The sequence below is a fragment of the Miniopterus schreibersii genome, assembly GCF_964146895.1.
Source record: "Miniopterus schreibersii genome assembly, chromosome: 13".
Classification (NCBI taxonomy): domain Eukaryota; kingdom Metazoa; phylum Chordata; class Mammalia; order Chiroptera; family Miniopteridae; genus Miniopterus; species Miniopterus schreibersii.
The window spans coordinates 39,534,627-39,544,559 of record NC_138113.1 but is presented as its reverse complement, the minus strand read 5'-3'; the positions used below and the strand labels follow the sequence as shown (position 1 = coordinate 39,544,559).

At 46.0% G+C, this 9,933-nt stretch overlaps 1 protein-coding gene across 1 annotated transcript in view; it reads left to right on the top strand.

Annotated features, from left to right (window-relative positions):
- The first annotated feature begins 4,201 nt into the window (after positions 1-4,201).
- ADD2 (adducin 2) overlaps positions 4,202-9,933 on the top strand; it is an 85,037-nt gene continuing 79,305 nt past the window's right edge. Inside the window, exon 1 of the mRNA XM_081157017.1 lies at positions 4,202-4,641. The gene's annotated coding sequence lies outside the window, so the exon portion shown is untranslated. The remainder of the gene's footprint in view (positions 4,642-9,933) is intronic.

Sequence of the window (9,933 nt, the reverse complement as noted above, 5' to 3'; positions counted from 1 at the left end):
GGTTCTTCCCCCATGTGGTTGGAGTTACAGTTGCTGGTTGTCTCATTTTAATCAGTAATAAGACTGTAAGTACTTTCATTTGGTGTTCTATTTTGTCTGCACAACAGCCTGGGTGGTGGGAGGCTCGTAGTTTCTAGGGCTGTCATCACAAAGTACCATAGACTAGGTGGCTTGAACAACAGAAATGTACCTGAGATGGAGAGATCAAGGTGTCAGCAGGGTTGGTTTCTTCTGATGCCTCTCTCCTTGGCTGTAGATGGCCGTCTTCTCCCTGTGTCTTTATGTGGCCTTCCCTCTATGCCAGTCTGTGTTCATGTTTCCTCTTCTTATATAAGGACACCCATTTTACTGGATTAGGGCCCACTCATATGACCTTTTTTATTTTCAAAGCTTTTTTTTTTAAATCCTCACTCAATATTTTTCCATTGATTTCTAGAGAGAGAGGAAGGGAGAGAGGAGGTGGGGGGAGAGAGAGAGACATGGATTGGTTGCCTCCCACATGTGCCTGGGCAAGGACCAGGAACCTGCAACCGAGGTACATGCCCTCAACTGGGACTTGAACCCTCGACCTTGAGCCGAAGGTCTAACCACTGGGCCAAACTGGCTAGGGCATGACCTTAATTTTAAAATTCCTTAATTATCTCATTAATTATCTCTTTGAAGACCCTATCTCCAAATAAAGTCATATCCTGAGGTACTAGGGGTTAGGACTTTAAAGATTTTGGGGGAACACAATTTAGCCCATAACAGGGAGTAAGCACTGTTGCCCTCACTTTACAGCTGGGAAGTGAGGCCTTGGGGTCAGGGTCTTTTTTGAGTCCACATAGTCAGTGGAATGGAGACTGCAGCCCCAGGCCTTGGACCTCCAGTTCTCTTTCTATAACAAGCTTTGGCTACAGGATTGGCTGAACCTCCACTTGTTGGGAGAGTGGGGTCTTCAGGAGATCTAGGCTTAGAATTTATCATTGGTCTTGGTCTGAAAGCACTGTCTCCCCCCCATCTCCTGTCTTAAGTTGGATTCCCCTGAAAGTAGGCCATGATTTGTAGTTTACTCAAGGAAAGGAAACACCAACAGGGGAGTGGGAGAGCGATGCTGGGAAGGAAGCAGCCTATGAAAGATGCATGACTGAGCAGGTTACTGCAGTGGGCAGCTGGGGCTCAGTCCTGCTGAGGCTCTCTGGGAGACCGTGTACAACATGCCACAGAGGTGTCCTCCCAACACCTAGGTTGAGGGAACAGGGCTGTTTATCCACTAATTTCTGATGGTCAGTGGTTGAGAGCTGCACCCCTGGAGTGTCAGTTCCGCCAGCACCTCCAGCACACCCTGGGGAAGGCCGCTGATAAGTATGCCTGGGCCTGGAGAGTGCAAAGGCATGCTATTAGTTATCTACTGCTGTGTAACATTACCACGGACTTAGCAACTTAAAACAACACATTATCTCACTGAAGTTGAGCCTGAGCATGGCTTGGTTGGGTCCTCTGCTTCAAGGTCTGTCTCAAGGCAGAAATCAAGGTGGCAGTCTGGGCTGGGGTCTGAGCTGAAAATTTGGCTGGGGAAGGATCTGGCCAGATGTCACCCTCAGTTCCTTGACACATAGGTTTTCCTAACATGGTTATTTGCTTAATCAAAGCATTCAAGCCTAGAAAACAATCAAGAGAGTCAGCCAGCAAGATGAAGAATCTTATGTAACACAATCACAGAAGTGACATTCCATCCCCTTTGCTGTAGTCTGTTAGGAGCAAGTCACAGGTCCTGCCAGCACCTAAGGGAAGGGAATTACACAGGGCATGAACACCAAGAGATGGGAACACCGTGGGTCTCTGTTACACTGCCATCTGCTCTCTTTACTATTGCTGGCCAGAAACATTTTTGTTAAGAGATTTAGAGATTAGGAATAATTTTATTGCAAATCCAGTCAGAAAATCTAATTTTAAATTGGCCACTGAGGCTAGCCAAATGTAATTTTCTGAGTCTGACATGGAGTCTCCTGTGCTTTCCTGTCCCTAGTTAAAAGCGAGGCATCTTGGACTCTCTATAGTGGGGACTCTGAATCCTGGGGATCTTCCTAGCACAGCCTGTGGAGCCAACTACAGTGATAGTTTCTTATATTGGATTTCAAAGTGATTTTGGACTTGAATGAGAGAGAACTTCAGGAACTTCAACTAAGCTATTACTATGGAAATTAACATAATAAAATCTTGCTTCCTGTCTGGCATTTGAACAATTCCTAAAGCCACAGGATGGTACTACTCTTCCCAGGACTCATAATATTCAGATGTCATATTCAGATGGCCTCTAGGAGAAGCTGGAAGGATTTTTATTTATTTATTTGTTTTTAGAGTCTAATGGCTAGAGGAGTAGAATAACTTTTTTGGGAAAAGGAGAGTATATCAGCCTTATCAAACTTTATTGGTGTCTTGAAGTAGTTCTGCTTTTTAAAGTCAGTATTTTGTCTCCTCTGAGAGGCCATGTACAGGGTAGCAGTTAGGGCTCACAAGCTCTGAATCCATAGTACTTGAATTTGAATTCAGGCGCAGTCACCCACTAGCTGTGCAACCTTAGTCAAGTTACCTAACCTCTCTGTGCCTCAGTCTCTTTATCTGTAAAATGGGCTAATAACAGTACCACCCTCATAGAGTTCTTGTAAAGATTAAATGAATAAAAATGCATGTAAAGCCCTTAGAACAGTGGCAGGAGCCAACAAGAGTTTGCTATTAGTTTGAGACAGCTAAATAATACACCAGGAAAAAAATTTTGAGTGATGAGAATTTATGAAACCTGCTATTTGTGGACTAAACAAAAATTCTCTACTCCCTTTTTGGGTTCTATTTCAGAAAAGGGTCCACCATTCCTGTGATTTCAGGGCTCTGGAGGAGGTGTTCCTGACTTCCCAGATATTATCGGTCCATAATGACAATGCACAGCTACCTAAAGCGTGTCAATAAACGCACCACTTCCTGGTTCTGGCCAGACAGACCTTGGGTCCTGGTGGTTGAGCTGCTTGTAATTCTAGCAGATTTTGACATAAGAATGGGGAGAAAGCTTGTGGACTTAGTGATTCTGAAGATGAAATGAGAATGAGTGGGAAGCTCTGAGAGGGGGAGGAGGGTGTAGAGGCTGGGGGATGAAGGGATTGGAGGAGCTAGAGCAGAAAGACACAATTAGCTCTGGCACCTGAATGGAATGCCTGCCAGTTGTTCGAGGGTTGCCGTGCAGGGCATGTTCTCTTTTTTACATCAGTAGTAGCTTGCAGAGTGGCATTTTTTAAAATGCTAGTGCGCAAAGGAATCACTAGGGATGCTTGTCACTAATACCAATTCCTGGGCTCACCTCCAGAGATTCTGATTCTGCAGCAGTGCTGTGGTGGGGTCTGGTGATTTTTATGGGGGTGTCTAAGGGCTGTGGTACCCCAGAACCTAGAAGGAGCAGAGGGGCCATAATCTTGTTGGGGGGAGTGACCAGGGGCTTTTCTGGAAGCAGTACTAGTGCTGAAATCACATTTTTAGAAACACTCGCAATAAATGTTGATTTAGGGGAGCTTTGGGGAGCAGGTGGAGACTACTGGGGTCTAAAGTCCCAAGCTGCCACTTGATGTCCCTACTCTCTGAGAAATACTGTCAAGAGTATTAGAAATGGGAGGAGCCTTAAGTACTATTATTTTACAGAGGAAGACAATAAGGCCCAGAGTGGTTAAGTGACTTCATCCAAGTCACACAGCTAGTTAATGGCAGGTTTGAGACTGTGACCAAGTATTCTGGTTCTCCATCAAGTTCCCCATTTGCTAAATACCTGTTTCCTCTAGGGGGCTGAGGGGTGAGAAGAGGAGGTTATGAGAATTGGAGGGAGCTGGATCCATAGCCCCAGGGGATAGGGCACTAACAAAAATGTTGTTCTTTTCCGAAGCAGTCAGAATCAGAATAGGGATCATTTTGGCTTGGGATTCAAACAGTCAGACAATTGCTGTTAAGATCATCAGTAGCGTTATCTCCTAAAGACAAGATGTCCCTCCTAGACAAGAAATATTCCAAGTGTAAGACTTTTTCTAATTCCCAGGGAGGTACTCACGTTTCAGATTTTCTTCCTAGTAAAAAATCCTCATATTGGCTCTCGGCTGTTGGGGCAGCTCGCGGGGTGGGTGTGGACGTGGGCAGAGGCCAGGCCCGCGGCGGCGGGACTGCGGCAGCGGCGGCGCGGGGCGGCGGGCACGGCGGGCGGGGCACTGCAGCACCCGCCCCGGGCGCCCGGCCGCGGCCGCTGGAGGGGGCGCTGTGGGCACCGCGAGCGTCCTTTTGTCAGCGCGCACGGCCGCGAGGGCGCTCATTTCCTCCCGGCCTCGTGCGGGAAATGGACTTAATTCTGACGGCTGGGCTGTGACGGACGAGCGGGAACCGGCGCCTTTTGTCCAGGAGGGGCGGCCTCGGCGGCCCGAATCCCAGCGACGCCAGAAGCGGCACTGCTGGTGGGATTCCACGGCGGCTCCGACGGGCGCGGGGCTGCGGGATGGGGAGGGGACGCTGCTCTGCAGATTAGCGGGGCGCATTTATTAAGCGGATCCACAAGAGAGAGAAAAATAAGCAACGAAACCAAACCAACAGCAGCCTACGGTGGCATCCAAAGATGGATAAAAAGCCGCGCAGAAGGTAAGCCGCTCTCCCGCGCAGGGCGCCGCGGGCTTGCCTGGGTTTTGTGTGTTTTAGTGGAATTTGAGACCCTGCAGCATCCTCGCGCCGGGCGGGAGCCGGCCGGTCCGCCCGGGGAGCGCCTGCGGGGAGCGCGTCTGCGCCGCAGCCCTTCCCCGCCGCTGTTTTATGCCTCAAGGTTTCTGTTGATGATGGAGCATCGGAGGTTCCTGGGGAAGCGGGGCTGCCAGGCGCCGGCCTGTGCGCGGGGACAGCGGGACCTGCTCCCCTAGAGTGCAGCGCCTGACAGGTGGGGGCTCTCTTCTACCCCGGGGCGGGTGCTAGCCTCGCTCTGCCGCCTCCCCTCCCGCCCCTTCCCGCCGGGCCGCCGCCCTGCGGGGTAGCCGTGCGGGGCGCGCTCCCCGGGCCTCGCCGGCTCCCGAGCGCCGCGCTCCGCAGCTGCGGGGAGCAGGTGTGGCGTCTGCAGCCGCCTGCATTTGCAGCGGGTCCTGATGGGCTTGGATTTTTATGCGACTCCAGCACTTTGCGGGGGCAAAGACCACTATCCCCGTGGAGGTCTTGCCAGTCTGCACATCTCTTAGCTTCCATCTCCCCTCCCCGCTCTCCCTCCGCTTCTCCTGCCCTCCCGCGCCCGGGCGGAGGCCCCCCGCGGTCCCCGAGGCCCCCGCCTGCCTGTTTTGAAACAGCGACCGCGGCCTACCAGGTGCTGGGGGAGGGTGGCAGGGGCGGCTGCTTTGGGATGCTGCTCAGGCGCCCGGTCTAGCCTATTGTCTTGCCTTTACCCCCCCCCCTTCTTTTTCTTGTCTAATCTCCACCCCTGCCGACCTACCCGCCCCCCCCCCCAGGAGAGGGGAGAGAAAGAAAAGAACCCCAGCCCACACCCTATCAAATTCTTTTAAAAATTGTCATTTATCTGTGACACATGATTATTACCCGTCTGTTTCTTTACACCCACTCTCCCCTCCTCTTTGCAGTTTGTCATCTAAAATTCAACTGGCTCAAACGGCCCTTATAAATAACAGAAATCAAATCTGTTTCTGAAATGAACATTTTGTGTTTTGTGAGTAACCTCAAAAGAGAGGAGCAGATGATTGGAGGGGGCAGACTCCCGTCCTTTCACTGCTGGCCTGTGGGTCCAGCTGAGATATTTAACTTGGGCAGTAGGGGTGTCCTCATGAGTGGGATTTGCAAATGATATTTCATTTTAAGGGAAAAATAGTTGGTCATCATTTGAAGTGAAAGTGCTTTAAATGAATAGGACCAGAGAAGGTTAACTGAAGTTTCAGGCGTGCAAGCCATCTGCCCACTAGCATATGAAAAATAAATTTCAGAGATTTTTAAAAAGGGGTTAGACCATTTAATATGTTCACTTTATAATGTTGTACCTTCATTCCACAACGTGATCAGACATTTCTCAATGTCTGTGGACCAGGATCTTGCCCGACGCCCAACCCCGATAGGGTACAGTGAAAGCAAACTTCTCAGTATTAGTAGGCGGTCAATACATTTTGGAGCACCGCTAACAATAAATCATTCTTTGATCCAAAATCCATAACATTTCTGTAGCAAGTCCTGTGCTTTTTCTTGTCCACCAAATTGCTTAGCCCTGTTAGATCTGTACTTGTCACAAACACACTACACGACATGTAGTTTCTAGGCTTGGGCTGAATTTGCTCTAAATATTAGTATAGTGCTGGAATTAGCAAACCTTACTTGTTTTTAAGAGTTTCAGGTGATTAAATGTGTTTGTTGGCAGAAAGTTTAATGTTAAGTTTTTAAATATATGAAAAAAAGACTAGTAAATATATTTATTCCCTCCACAGGGATTTAAAACAGTTTACAGGAATTTATAAATTTTAAGAAGGCAGACTAACTAAGAAGTAGATGGGAAAGGAAAACAGGAAAGTAAGGGAGGAGACATAAAATAGTATTAAGAATGAGACTAATACAAACATACAAGCATAAGACCCTCTACACCTTTCATGAGGGGAAAACAAATCCAGCTCTCAACTTTCTAGTAGCTCATGCATAAAGGGCAATTGACCAGCCCATGACTCATATCTTTTATTTATTTGTTGACTCATTCACTCACCTGTTCACTCAACAAACATTCAGTGAGGACCTACTATGTGCCATGTCCTGTGAACCCAAGAAACAGACATTCATGAAGAAATCTCTGCAATGAATATATAATTACAAATTGTGTTAAGAACTGTGCAGGAAAAGCACAAACACAAAACATCACATGTCCAGAACATAAAAACACAAAATATAAACTTCTTAAGGGAAACACAATATATATATATTTTTTATTGGGGTAACACTGGTTAATGAAATTATACAGGTTTCAGGTGCACAATTCTACAACACATCCTCTGTACACTGTATTATGTGTTCACCAACCCAAGTCAAGTCTCCTTCCATCAATTCTTGACTCTAAGATTAGAAAGAAATTTTTTTCAAATATAATACTGTGTTTGGAATGATGTCTTCAATCATGTCCTTGTCAGACACAAGGTTGGGTTGCCTTCAGCTGTTTTTTATAGTGTCCTTCTATATAAGCTCATGATATCACATGATGTACAGGTCTCTCAGACCCCTGGGGTTCTACGGATATATGTCTTTTGAGGGATCTGTGTCTTTAAAATTAGTGGCTCAGCGGTTGAACAACGACCTAGGATCCAGGCTATTAGGGTTCGATTCCTGGTCAGGGCACATGCCCGGGTTGCAGGCACGAACCCTAGTCAGGGGCATGCAGGAGGCAGCCGATCAATGACTTTCTCATCATTGATGTTTCTATCTCTCTCTCTCCCTCTCCTTTCCTCTCTCTGAAATCAGTAAAGATATATTTTAAAATTAGTGGTTTCATTTCAATGATAGTCTTAAGTAATGAATAGCAAAAATGTGTTCATGTTGACGGCCAGCCCCAAACCAATGCAGGGCCTAACCCTCTGTATCTTCCCGTGTAAACCAGGGGTGGGCCTGGTGCTCGGGTCACAGCGTGGATAAGGGGAGGGGAATTGAAACAGGAGCATGTGGAGAGAGAGGTGAGTCCACATAGGGCACAGGCTTGCTCCTGGCGACCAGTGCTGCATTGGCAAGGAATATAGCTCTCATGCCAGACCTACCAGCATATGGACTGAGTCTCAGCAATTTATTAGCAGCAGGTGTTGTAGTAAAAATGCAATGAAAAAGTTGCTGTTGCTGGTTTTAGCACTAATTGGATTAGATCCCTGTTTAATGCAAGTTAGTAACTCTCCGATAATCCAAAGCAAGGACATAGGTAATTGGGTGCAATGGTTAAGGGGAGCCAGACTGCCTGACTTCAAACCCACTTTTCTACTTACTAGCTGTGAGACTTTGGGTGAGTTAGTCGGCCTCTCTGTTCCTCAGTTTCTTCTTATGATAATATGTGGATAAATATGTGGTATTGATTTCATAGTGATATTGTGAGGATTAGAGGTATTACATGTGAAACACTTGGAGCATATAGTAAGGTTGAATAAATGTTAGAGATTATTACTATTTTTATTGGTATGAAATGGCACCTCATTTACATAGGCACTCCAGGATTATTTTGATAGTATACTCTTAAATCAGACGCATTGTGATGTTATTAATATTGTTTTGCATGGCATGCTTTATGGGTTGTCTGCATTTGGATTGTTGAAATCAAAATTCAGAAAATGATAATATACAGTACTAGACCTGAGACTACATCCTTCTATTGCTAAACCCAAAATGGTGTTTTAGTTTCAGCAAAACAATATTATCTGTTGCAGTGAATTTATTTTATTATTTTGGCATTTTAAAGTTTGATAGTTGTATTTACTTGCATCTTTGTTTTGCCATTTTAGCTATGTAAAAGCTATAAAGTTGCCCTAGCTGGTTTCCTCAGTGGTTAGAGCATTGGCCCAAGGACTGAAGGGTCCCAGGTTCCATTCCGACCAAGGGCATGAACCTTGGTTGCAGGCTCGATCCCTGGCCCCAATCGGAGTGTGTGCAGGATGCAACCAGTCAATGTACTCTCACATCAATGTTTCTCTCTCTCTCTCTCTCCCTTTTACTCTCTCTGAAAAGCAATGGAAAAAGTATCCTTGGGTGATGATTTAAAAAAAAAGCTATAAAGTATAAGTGTTTAGAAGTGGCCTTTATGAGTATAATATTTAAGTTACATTTTAGTAAAAGTGACTTGGATCAACCCTGGGCCCATGAGAAAACTTTTTCTTTCAAAAGGGATTTCTAAGCAGTTTAGGCATTTTAAACTGTGTACAAGGACAGACCCATGATTCTTGGGATAGAATTTTGAATCTCTAGAAGAGAAATTGCAGCCCCAATAATTGACTCCATATACCTTGACTACCATAGTTTTAGCCTGAAAGAATTTTAAGGCAGTAATACCAAAACCTGCCTCTGTCTTCAGCAAGATAAACTACACATGAAAGGTTAGCCAATGTTATGAAATGAGGAGAAAAGAAAAGTCTAATTCTCTGTGGAGTACAATGTTCAGCTGTATGGATTAATACATGTTTATTGATCATATTGTTCAAATCTATTTTAAAATTTTCTTGTACCTAAGTGATCTGTCAAAGATTGTAAGAATATGTTAGTCTTCCATTATAATCATGTTTTTGGTAGCTTTCCTTTTGACATATACATATCATAGACACACACACACACACAGTTATATTTGATGCTGTGTCACTAGGGCCCTGATTGCCCAGGACTGGTGGGTTTCCTGGGATGAGGAACTTTCAGTGCTAAAAGCAAGACAGTGCCAGGCAAAGCAAGACCAAGACAGATCCATTTTAGTTTTAGAGAACAGGGAGAGGACAATGGGCCCAGATTCTTTAAGGACTCTTCAGAAGATATGGTACACATGGTACCAACCAACATCAGCCAGCCCATGATTCAACAAGGGCCCCTCCTGGGCAGAAGCAACGATGTTCTCCCAGTTGAGTCCTAGAATATTCCTCAGGCTCACTGCACCAGGCCTGGATGGATTGTGACGTTGTGGCGTTGTTGGAAAGTAGGAGGGCTCTAGGAACTTTATCAGCACCTTCCACCTTGAGTGTCTGGACCCCAATTCTGGACATGTGCTGAGGGAGCCCCCAGTAAAGTGGGGCTTAAACATAGCCAGTTTCAAGCCAGGTCAGTTCTGATCACCCCAGGAATTGCAGCTAAAAATAAAGATTCATAAATACATAAATAAATGCCACTTGGCCCAACAGTAAATATTCCTAATGTATTTGATGTGACACAGAACCTCACCCGCAAGCAACCCAGGCAGAC